Source organism: Hyaena hyaena, unplaced genomic scaffold (genome assembly GCF_003009895.1).
Source record: "Hyaena hyaena isolate Hyena2069 unplaced genomic scaffold, ASM300989v1 scaffold_272, whole genome shotgun sequence".
Taxonomy (NCBI): Eukaryota; Metazoa; Chordata; class Mammalia; order Carnivora; family Hyaenidae; genus Hyaena; species Hyaena hyaena.
In genome coordinates this window covers 1652084-1664794 of record NW_024080906.1, presented here as the reverse complement: position 1 = coordinate 1664794, position 12711 = coordinate 1652084, and positions in this window count along the sequence as shown.

Below are 12711 nucleotides of genomic sequence, written 5' to 3'. Positions count from 1 at the left end.
TAGGCATGAGGGATGAAGGAATCAGCAATTTATTTCAAAAAACTATGAAAACTCATTTTTAAAAAGAACTTCAAATTTGCCCTGTGAATTTCGAGTTTAAAAGCAATGTCGACAGTCGGAAAACTCTGTAATAGCTGTATTCACAGCATAACAATTGCTATTACAACAAAGCATCTGATTTTTGCATTTCCTAAGGTAATGGCTATCCATACTATTAGAATTGCCTGAGGAGTTTCTTTAAAAACCTGATGCCCAGGCCCTACCCCAGACCAGTTACACTTAGAATTTCTGGGCATGAGGCTCAAGTGACTCTAAAAGCCACCCCAGGCTGGGCAGTGCCTGGATCGCTTAGTCACTTAAGCATCCAACTTTTGGTTTTGGCTAGGGTCATGATCTCGTGATTTCACGAGTTCGAGCCCCAGGCGGGGCTCTGTGCTGACAGTGCAGAGCCTTCTTTCTCCCTCTCTCTACCCCTCACCCATTCATGCTGTCTCTGTCTCTTTCAAAATAAATTAATAAAATTTAAAAAAGCAAAACAAAACCAAACCCAGCCCAACCCAAACTGAAGTCTACAGACAAAAGGAAAGCATAAGAATTGTGAGAAAATGTTTCCTGCTCTTGCCTGATGGTCAGTGTCTCCTAACACTCACCAGGACCTACTATGTGCAGTTTTCTGGGGAAAAGCCTGGGAAATGTATTTTTGACCAGCAACACAATACTACTTATCATTAGGAACCTGGTCCTGTAAGAAGAAATGTGAGTCACTGTACATGAGCTGTAGTAGAAATCTGTGGAAAGCACTTGAGAACAAAATGCTATTTAACTTGACCTCCCATTCACCGCCTGAGCCTTTTCAGGAAAGGTTAGGTCTGCATTAACTGAGGCACACTCTCTAGAAAGCTCAACTTTACCCTAATATTTTTATTGCACCCGTCAAGGAAAAGGAGATGTGAAAAAAGTCAAGAACAAAACAGAGTTCTCAGCTACACTGAGCCTAAGTATTAGAGGACAGGCAGATATTTCAGTGAGAAGAATCGGACTGGGGCAAGTCCTGTGTCATCTTCTTGTCCTCACATAGAGGATGTGCTCTCTTTCCTCTGTTTTGAACTTGGGTCTAGAGCACCGTCACAGGTGCCTCCAGCTTCAAAAGGCCTAAAGATACACCCGATTTGGACATTTCATAGTACACTAAAACATAATTGTGTCACTTCAAATGGCTGCATTATGGGGCGCCTGGGTGGCTCAGCTGGTTAAGCATTCAACTTCAGCTCAGTTCATGGTCTCACAGTTTGTGAGTTTGAGCCCCACATCTGGCTCTCTGCTGTCAGCACAGAGCCTGCTTCGGTCCTCTGTCCCCCTCACTCTCTGCCCCTCCTCTGTTTGCAGGTGTGCTTGCTCTCTCTCTCTCTCTCTCTCTCTCTCTCTCAAATAAATAGACATTTAAATGGCTGCATTCTACTGTCTTACTATTTGTTTTATTAGTTTCTCTATTTTACTATTTTATTTTTACTAATTTGTGTTACTATTTCCCTTTGCAATACTGGAGTATAGCAGTATTCATTTAATATCCCTCTAACACACGGGAACATAAAACAAAGGCAGGCTTTCCCACTGTGTCATTAAATTCTCTGCATAATTTGTCCTGCAAGACCCTGTAACGTCAGTGGCAATGCCTAGTGAAGCAATAGAGAAGTCTGATAGACACAGTAATGTTCTGTAACAGTCTGTAGGATACGCTAGTACTAGTAAGATGTGGCCACATTAAGGACTGTCCTGCAAGGAATGCAAAAGAGCACCTTAGGAACAAATAGAATAACCACTAGAAGATTCTCAGACAAAGCTTTGTTGCAATTTGAGCAAGACTTGAGGTTCTATAAAGAAGATGAGGGCAAAAGACAAAAATTTTAGAGGTTTTCATACCCAAGGTGCCTTGTCTCTACCCAAAGGCAAAGGAGGCCCAAGGATACTTGAATTTAATAAAAATTGTTTTTAAGTAGGATATTATAATATCATATACCCCAAAATTTCAGTTTTGTTGGAGAAATTTGGGTGCATACTTAAAAATTTTAATGATGTAGGGGACATTGTTAAGTGATTATCTCTGAGTAGTGGGATTATGAATGACTTTTGGGTTATTTATTTATTTATTGCAAAATATTTTACAATGAATATTTATTTTTGCAATAAGACAATATATTAAAATTACAAAAATACTGTGATTGTTCAAATTTTATTTGTATACTATAGATCTGTGGTTTTATTTATTTATTTATTTATTTATTTATTTATTTATTTTATTTCTGAGAGAGAGAGACAGCATGAACAAGGGAGGGTCAGAGAGAGAGGGAGAAACAGAATCCAAAACCGGCTCCAGGCTCTGAGCTAGCTGTCAGCACGGAGCCAGACGCGGGGCTCGAACCCACAAACCGTGAGATCATGACCTGAGCCGAAGTCAGACACTTAACCGACTGAGCCACCCAGGCACACCCAAAACCCAACTTTTTAAAACCACCCAACTTTTTAAACCCACAGATCTCGGGACTTTTGGGTGGCTCAGTCGGTTAAGCGTCCAACATCGCTCAGGTCATGATCTCACGATTCGTCGGTTCGAGCCTAGCGGCCGGCTCTGTGCTGACAGCTAGCTCAGAGCCTGGAGCCAGTTTCGGATTCTGTTTCTCCCTCTCTCTCTGAACCTCCCATGCTCATGCTGTCTCTCTCCCAGAAATAAATAAATAAGTAAAAACATTTTAAAAAATTAAAAGTTGGGTTTTTTAATTTTTAAAATTTATTTATTTATTTTTGAGAGAAAGAGAGGCAGAGAGAGAGGGAGACAGAAAGTCCCAAGTCCCTATTCCAGAAAGTAGAGGAATAATTAAATATTTATCATCAAAATACAAAAAGCTTGTAGGATATTTTTTGCTAAGTGCAAAAATGTTTCTATAATAATTATTCACTGCATTGGTTAATATTTTTTCACTCTAGCCTTGTTCCATTAATCTAGCCTGTCTCATGAGGCGCTAATATTGTCAATGTCATTGACTGAATAAGTGCAAGACTCAGGCTCCTTAGTTCTGGGACCCAAATCCTAGGCTAGCTCAATTGTCCAGCATGCTCACCATCATAAGGAAGGGAATGGGATGATCTAAGAACAATTGTTTTAACTATAAGTCATATGTTTTAAAGGCAGAGTAAAAAAACCATGGTTCTATTCAGTTATTCCTTTGAAAAAACAGAGTTTTGTAATATACTTCACTATAATCCATCACCATTTTTATCAAATTAAAAGTATTACTCTTTTGACCTTAGTTAAAAATAATTAATGTATTTTAATGAGAAACTATTAACAGTATTTGAAATACTCAATACTTGTTACATGTAAGAATGACATGCAAAAATGTCATATCTTGAGGATTTTCACTGTAATTCATATTTTCTCTTTGTTGAACAAATACTGACAATTTTGTGATCATGACTCAATAGATATTTTAGGGAGAAGTAATAATATGGGATGACAGTATGGCCAACAGAAACAATCTTCCACAGTCTTCAGACTGAGAGTAATGGGTGATGAAACAGGGAGACAGAGTTATTTACCAGCATAGCATCACAAACTCATAACAACTAAATCTACTCATTTCCTCTCTTTCTGATAAGGTACATTCTGAAATGGAATGACCTTATAACAGCCTTAGTAGGACGTAAGTGTCTATTGATTTAAGAGAGTTACCTGATGATAATTTAACTTAGCTAACTTTATTAAATACAGAGATATATAAGGGCACATGTAAAATAACACCATTTGAAATTATAAATATATAATATATAGCATGCATTTCATTATTCTGGTGATTGATATCTATTTGATAGATATGTTCCTGGTATATTGTCCAGGCCTCTGTAATTCTCAAAGAGTTTCTTGGATGACATTCAAGAACAATATGCCCAGCACGCCTCCCACAGCAAAAGTCATCAACAACAATATTAGCATCATCATCCTTAAAATTATGTTTATGATCATCCTAGTTACAGCAAATAAACTATAACCAGAAGCCACCATTTTAAATCTTATCTGTGGCTTACATCATGGCTATGGCACTTTCCTGCCATGGAAGGTTAACCTTTTAAGAAATAATATTAAAGGGCCACCTGGGTGGCTTAGTCAGTTAAGCACCAACTTTGGTCATGATCTCGCAGTTCCTGAGTTCCACACTTGCATCAGGCTCTGTGCTGACAGCTCAGAGCCTGGAGCCTGCTTTGGATCCTATGTCTCCTCTCTCTCTCTGCCCCTCCCTGACTCACATTCTCTCTCTCTCTCTCTCTCTCTCTCAAAAATAAAAACAAACATAAAAAAGTTTAAAGAAAGAAAGAATATTAAAAATTAAAGACATAATATAATGAAAAAAGCTAATATTTCAAAAACTTTTCATATATGTATCTCAAATCAGAAGAATAAAAGGATACGATGACACACTATTTTGATATTTTTTAAGTTTTGAATTGCCTATTTAAAAATTGCATACTCAAGACCCTTCCTCTGTGATCTTATTTAGTATCCTCGAACATTATCATTACTAGTCTATTACCTTAGAGTCTTTCATTGGATAAGAAGTTAAAACTATGGAGTTGGAAATGTAAAAATGTTGGCTGTATGATAAATATCACTTGTAGTACTGGGGATAAAAATGGTTAAGTATAACTAGAGAGGGGAAAAAAACCTGTGTAGAGACTCACTGATGCTCAGTCACAAGCAATACATAACAGGTGGAAAAACACTGTTGCCAACAGAACTGAATGTTCCATAGCCATAAGAAATTTTATTGAGCCATATTTTAAAGCAAAGATTATAGACAAAATATGTGCCCAGGAGGCATGTTTCAACTGTAATACACACACTTGAATAGTGACTGTAGCAACAGGTACATGGAGAAAGGCTATAGTTATATAGTCCAAGTTATAACATTCACTTGTGAAAACTGACCTTTCTAATCCTATCTGAACATATGGATCACCCTTTCAACTTAAATCATGCTCATCATTACAAAAATGAGAAGATAACAGGATATATTTATCATAAGGGGCTAGAATACAACTATGTGGAACATTGCTTAAACTAACCTACATCAAGGAGACTGATGGTCAAGAGAGAGTCAACACAAGAATTATACAGGGGGAGGATCACTTGACATATGTCAGTGACTAAAACACAGAATAAAGAGAAATGTAAACAACAGGCAGTATAAAGGAACTAGTCCTCCTTTTGACTCAAGGATACTAGACGAAGAAGCATTCACTAGAGAACCCAGATGGTCAGTATTCATAGTAGTACTCTCCATGTATTTGTCTTTTCAATTTCTTAATGGTGGCATTTAGAAGTCATTTAGTTTTGCTCAAGTCCAAATTATTAATTGTTTTATTATTAATTATGCTTTTGATGTTTATCTGGGAAATCTTTGCTTAACCTAAGGTCATGAAGATTTTCTTTTATGTTTTATTCTAGAAGTACCATAGTCCTGCCTAAGGCAAAGAGGTCTATGACCCAGAAGGATTTCTTGGTAAGACCAGACTTTCCCACTTGGATTACCTTAGCACATTTGTCAAAAATCAACTGGTACATACTTACTATTTAAAGATGGTAATATTCCAAATATTGATCTACAAATTCAACACAATCCCTATGAAACATCCCAGTTGTTTTATTCTTTTTTTTTAATTTGACAAGCTGATCATAATACACATGTAGAACTGAAAGGAATCTAGAACATCCAAAATGATTTTGCAAAGGGAGAATGAAGTATAGGGAATCATTCTTCTTGATTTTAACATTTACTACAAAACTACAGTAATCAAGACAGTGTGGACCTGTATTAAGGAAAGACATAAAGACCATAGGAATTAAAAGTCCAGAAATAAGCCCTTACACTTATGGTCCATTGAATTTCAACAAGGGTACCAAGTCCATTCAATGGAAAAATAAAAATATTTTCAACAAAACATTCTGAAAAAGCTGGATATCCACATGCCAGAAAAAAAAATGAAGTTGTAACTCTTCTTTATACCATACATAAAAATAAACTCAAAATGATCATAGACCTAGATGTAAGAGCTAAATTTATAAAACTCTTAGAAGAAAATATAGGAGTAAACCTTCATGACTCTGAATTAGACAAAGCCTTCAGAGATGTGACAACAAAGCACAAGTGAGAGAAGAAATATTAGATAAGTTGGACTTCATCAAAATTTAAAACTTTGTGCTGTACAAACTATATCATCAAGAAAGAAAAAAGATAACCTATAGAATAGGAGAAATATTTATAAGTCGTAAATCTGACAAAGGAATTATATCCAAAATATAAAGAACTATTACAACTCAATAATAAAAAAGACAAACAATCCAAGTAAAATATGGGCAAAGGATCTGAATAGACATTTCTTCAAAGAAGATACACACATAACCAATAAACACAGGAAAAGATACTCAACATAATAAACCATTAGAAATATGCAAATAAAAACCATAATGAGATACTACTTCGTGTCCATTAGGATAGTTATAATGAAAAAGACAGATAACAAGTATTAGTAAATACATGAAGAAATTGGAAATCTCATATGTTGTTTGTCAGAATATAAAATGGTACAGCCACTTTGGAAAATTTCTTGGCAGTTCCTCAAAACGTTAAACATAGACACCTAGTAATTCTACTCTTACGTATATATCCAAGAAAAATGAAAACATGTGTCCACACAAATACTTGCACACAAATATTCGTGCAGAATTATTAATAATAACCAAAATGAGAAAACAACTCAAGTGGCCATCAATTGATAAATGGATAAATGAATGTGATATATTCTTACAATGGAACATTATTCTGCTAACTGATTTTTTACACATATATGAAAACAACTCAGTGAGGAAGCCTTTTCCACAAATGATTCAGGAGCCATCAGACACCCAAAGTCAAACATTTGAATCTCAATCTGAGCCTCGTTATCATATACAAAAATTAGGTCAGAATGATTCACAAAGTTAAATGTAAAAGTATAAAAATTTTGGGAAAAAAACACAGGAGAACATTTTTAAGATCTAGGACTAAACAAAGACTTTTTAGACTTTATACCAAAAACATAATCTATAAATATAAAACCTGATAAACTGCACGACATCAAAATTTAAAACTTCTGTGTATTAAAAAACCCTTTAGGGGTGCCGGGGTGGCTTGGTTGAGCGTCCGAATTCAGCTCAGGTCATGATCTCACAGTCGTGAATTTGAGTCCCACATTGGGCTCTGTGCTGACAGTTCAGAGCCTGGAGCCTTCTTCAGATTCTGTGTCTCCCTCTCTCTCTACCCCCCCTCCCCCCCACTCATGCTCTGTCTCTCAAAAATAAATACTAAATTTTTTTTTTTAAAACCCTTTAAAGAGGATGAAAAGACAAGCTACAGATTGGATGGAAATATTTGTGAAACATATATCCAACAAAGGATTAATATCTACAATCTACAAACAATTGTCACAGTCAACAGTAATAAAATAATCCAATTAGAAAATGGATGAAAAGACAAGCTACAGATTGGGTGGAAATATTTGTGAAACATATCCAACAAAGGATTAATATTTAGAATATACAAACAATTGTCACACTCAACAGTAATAAAACAATCCAATTAGAAAATGGACAAAAGACATGAGCAAACATTTCACTGAAGAGCTTAGAGAGACAGCAAACGTACACATGAAAAGATGTTCAAAACTGTTAGCAATTAGGGAAATGCAAATTAAAACCAAAATGAGATATCACTACATACCTATCAGGATAGCTAAAATAAAAAATAGTGATGACATCAAATACTGATGAGCATTTGAGAAACCGTCACCCATACATTGCTGGTGGAAATGTAAAATAGTACAGCCATCCTTTAAAATAACTTGCCAGTTTCTCATGAAACCACACACATAACCATATGACCTTGCAATTGCACTTGGGGGCATTTATCTAAATGAAGTACAGTAGATGAAGCTTAATATAAGGCACAAGGCTGAGAGAGGCTGCCTGTTGTCAGCTGTAGCCATTCTGCCTCTCTTCCTAACTTTAGTTCAGCCTGAATACTTTTTCCTTGAATAATTTGGACAAAAATGTATGGATAGAAGAAGAGAAAAAAGAGTAGTGAGCTTTATCTGAGATTGTGCAGTGACATTCCTAAACGTATGTTTTCCATAGCATTTATATTTTGATAGTTCAGTAAATAAAATATAACATATGGAAAATATTAAAATGCAAAGTACCAAGAATGTAAAAGTTGTTGTTCTTTATAAAAGCAGTACTTTTTGCTAGAATTTTATTAAACAACATGCATAAGTTCAAAGTTGTAGAATTTTGATTGCAGACGATATTGCACATACATATTTACCTTTTGAGATTTGCCAGTATGTTTATAAAACATAGTTTTATTAACGGTTATGATGATATGGTATATTCTAATCTTACCAACAGGGATTCTATTAGGCAAACATTTTATTTTATTTCTTTATTTTTATTTCTGAGAGAGAGAGAGAGAGAGAGAGACAGCGTGAGCAGGTGAGGGTCAGAGAGAGAGGGAGACACAGAATCTGAAGCAGGCTCCAGGCTCTGAGCTAGCTGTCAGCACAGAGCCCGACGCGGGGCTCAAACCCACGAACTGTGAGATCATGACCTGAGTGAAGTCGGATGCTTAACCGACTGAGCCACCCAGGCGCCCCTAGGCAAACATTTTAATGATACATGTTTGGAAAAGAAGTCTCTTGAGACAAAAATGCTGTTTCCTTAATTGTCACCCAAGCATGAGAGAGTCCATCCGACCCCAGTTCTAAAATTTAGTAGGGTTATATGAAATGTCTCTTATTCGGTGTAGATAACATTTTTTTTTTTACTTTGAGCATTCTGAGTTTGTATTTTGCCTGAGCTGTAATTTCAGAATAACACACATCACTTTTGCATATTTTTGTAGTGTTAGTTCTAAATAACTGTTTTGTAAACATGTTTTAATTTTTATTAGTTTCATAAAACATTTTCTAACAATACACTTTTGTGGCTAAAAGTGATTGTGGAGGAATTTTAACATACTCTCTCATCATATTTGTGAAGAAACTACTCTTACCAATAGTTCAGACAGTGGAAAGGGGTAGCCACTAATCCATTAGTTTTCTCCCTCATTTGCATAGATATTTCATAATTACTTGTGATTATTTCATTTTCTGTCACCACACCCTGAATGGCCACAGGAGATGTGTTAACGCAATCTTTTCTCTTGTCATCCTTTGCAGACTGCTCACCTGAAGCCGATGGTCCTTTCATGTTTATTAAACTCCACAAGATGGTTCACCTTTGAATGCTTGGAATGGAAGGAGTTACTTTCAAGAAATGTGTTTTCAAAGGCAGCAGGACGGAAGGACTGAGCAACAGCCTGGTGAGCAAAACACTAAGACTTCCGTTGTCATCTCGACCTCTGTGACCCCTACACTTGACTTCCCTCAGCTGCAAAAACACAGAAAGCTGTGTTATCCTTGCTCATGCATGGACGTGAAAAGGAAATGATGCAGCAAAAATGAGTGGACACGAAGTCTTGGGGAAAGAGGGAGGTTGAGAATCACAGGACCTACACCCTGTTTTCTGCCATCAGGACTATGTGGCCACATGACGCTTCCATATCTTTATCACAAAATGGCCCTAATCACAACAAAAATGAACTGAATCAGACTTTTTAAAAAAGGAATACTTCCAAGGGTCCTTTAAAAATAAATACAGGCTGAATTAATTTGATATATTATTATAATTATCAAATAAATAACAGCATAAGCTCTGACCTCATAAATCATTTTTCTAGGTTTGAATAGGAACCAAATAAATATTTAGTCTTAAACCTAACATTCTTAGTCAAAGGAGGTTTAAGGTTTTACTTGTTTGGAAAACCGATTACCAAAAAACAAAAGAGCTTCTTTGGGGACATTAGTTATTGGACATCAACCTTTAAAAACAAAGCTGTGATAATACATTTAAGTGAATCAGAACACAGTGGACTATGTTCTGTCAAAAATGATTTTAGAAACACAAAAATGATTACTCAGATATGATCAAAATTTCAGGAAAGACAAATATGAAACCTATCCTATGCTGTTATTTTGGTGTTAAAAGTTTTGTAGTAAAGTGTTCATAACTGTGTTAAATAATTGAGAGAAGACTAAAGATGCCACTAAAAACATGTAGGAATTACTTTTAACTTGGAAATATCTGTTACCAAAAATTGGCTGGTATTATTGTCATTTTTTAAACTCAAAGATTTTTAGTGACTCCAGCAAATCAAGAGCTTAAAATCCTTCCTTAGATGTGCTGTGAATTCTAACATATAACACCTCAGGTCAATAGGAGTTAGGAATAGTAACTGAGAAAGCTTAAAAATGAAATACATTTTTCAACTTATCTGCTTCTTTTCTTGATACAGGACTACAAAATGCCACATGCTTATTGACTGTGTCTTCTGAATATTAATAAAAATATGATAAAAACACAATCTTGTTTTATTCTACCAACTGCATTAAGGCTGCAACACTTTCTACCTAGATGGTTTTCACACTATATGGGTATATTGACACTAAATTATTTTCAGGAAGAGTTCAAGTGACTCGAAGTCAAAGCAGGCCTGAAAGGGAAGTGTCTGTTCGTTTTACCCACACCATCTCAAGTCTGATATTGTAGTTCTCTTTTCCTTGCTGAGCTACTTGCTTTTTCATAGAAAATGAAATTATGTGGTGAGGCGCTGGGGTGGCTCAGTTGGTTGAGTGAGAGACTCTTGATTTCGTCTCAGGTCATAATTCCAGGATCATGGGATGAAGCCTGGCATCAGGCTCTGTGCTGGGCATGGAGTCTCCTTGGGATTCTCTCTTTTTCTCTCTCTGCCCCTCTCCCCAATTCATGTGCTCTCTTTCTAAAATAAGTTAAATTTAAATTAAAAAAAGAAATTATATAGAAAGTGAAAAAAAGAGTAAATGTGTATTGCAACTTTAAAAAGGAGATTGAGGGACAACAGAAAACCACTCATGGGAAACAGAAACTATAACAGAGAATTGGAATACAAAAATGCAGGGGGAAAAAACCAATTTCCATACTTAACTCAAACATACCTTTTACCACAGTAATTGTATAAACTGAAATTGTAACCTAAGTTTTGCCTAATTATACCTTAAAATAGAAGACACAGTGATAATTGAATTTATGCCATAGTTAAGTGATGGCTGTTTCACATTACACTACATCATCCATGCTACTCTGGAGCACTTATTCCCAATCAATGTTAACTCTATATAGAAGGAAGAAAGGTCTTCAGCAGTCTGTTCATGCAATCTTCTTCCACTGAATGAGTGAAATGGTACCTGGGCAAATGTTTGATACGGTTTCAAAGTGTGGGATATCAAAATTAGAGCTTATATTTGTGAAATTTAACTGTTATGGCATTGAATAATAAACATTAAATAATTTAAAAAACAGATATGAAACTAAAATTCATTCATTCATGGAGCTACAGAGACAAATCATGATAACTTCTAACAAAAAAAGCTAACGCATTTTTTTCTATTGTTTACCCACTGGTGTCAAAGGAGTCCAGAAACTAATATTTCTGGCATATTCTATGTTACAGGACCTTGTAAATACTTTCTCATTTAGTCCTTACAACAATTGTATGAGTCATCTTTTATTATTTTTACTTTACAAATGAGGAAACAGAGACACATAGACAATTTTCCTAAGTAGAGGACAGGGAAGTGGTTGAAATTTATTTAGCTCAAAGACATTTTTCAGCAAAACTTCTGAGAAATGTGATAAGAAGAAAATTATCAAGTGGTATTATTTTTTAATGTATTTTTCCCAATGTGTGACTGGTTTCAAAATATAAGTCACATCACCTAAATAAGGGTCAGCAGATGTTTACAAAGCAATTATATTTCAGAGTCAGATCAGCGCAAGGAAAAACTGACCACTCCATAGGGTTAACTACCATTTGAAATAATGTTCTATATCATTCACTAGCGCTGCTTCAATTGTTTTTTTTTTTTTTTAACAATAGAGGCCCTTTAAATTCTCTAGAATATTTAAAACTTTGTTTTATTTATAATTTTAAAAATCATATTGATAATAACCTCAAAATCATTAGTTAATTGCAAGAACAACAATATTGCCTTCTGGTCTTGATGCCCGCATCTCTCTATAATGGAAACTCTAATGACATACTTTTCTTGTGCAGGCAGTGAGAAAACAGAAACCAACACAATACTTAACTGATGTGTTCACACAAAGTAAAAGGCAAAAGATATCAAGATATAAGGTATAAATGAAGTTTCTTGGAAGGAGAGAAAGGCCTGGGAGAATTTATTTATCATGCAGTACATGGAAATAGAGACATGCTAAATATTTTTAATAGACTATATGAATCAGAATTATACCCTAATAAGCAGCATTTTAGCTTCAGGAAAAGAAATTTTCTGTCATATATAATTAAATAACAATGTATTATGAAGTGTTTATTACACACAAAGAAAAATCCACCTCAGGAATAATTTAACAACATATGAGCAAAACTCAAGCATTGAAAACTGCAGAACACTGAATAATTTAAAAAGGCCTAAATGAATGAAAAGATACACTATATTTATGAGTTAGAAGAATAATTCTTGTTAAAA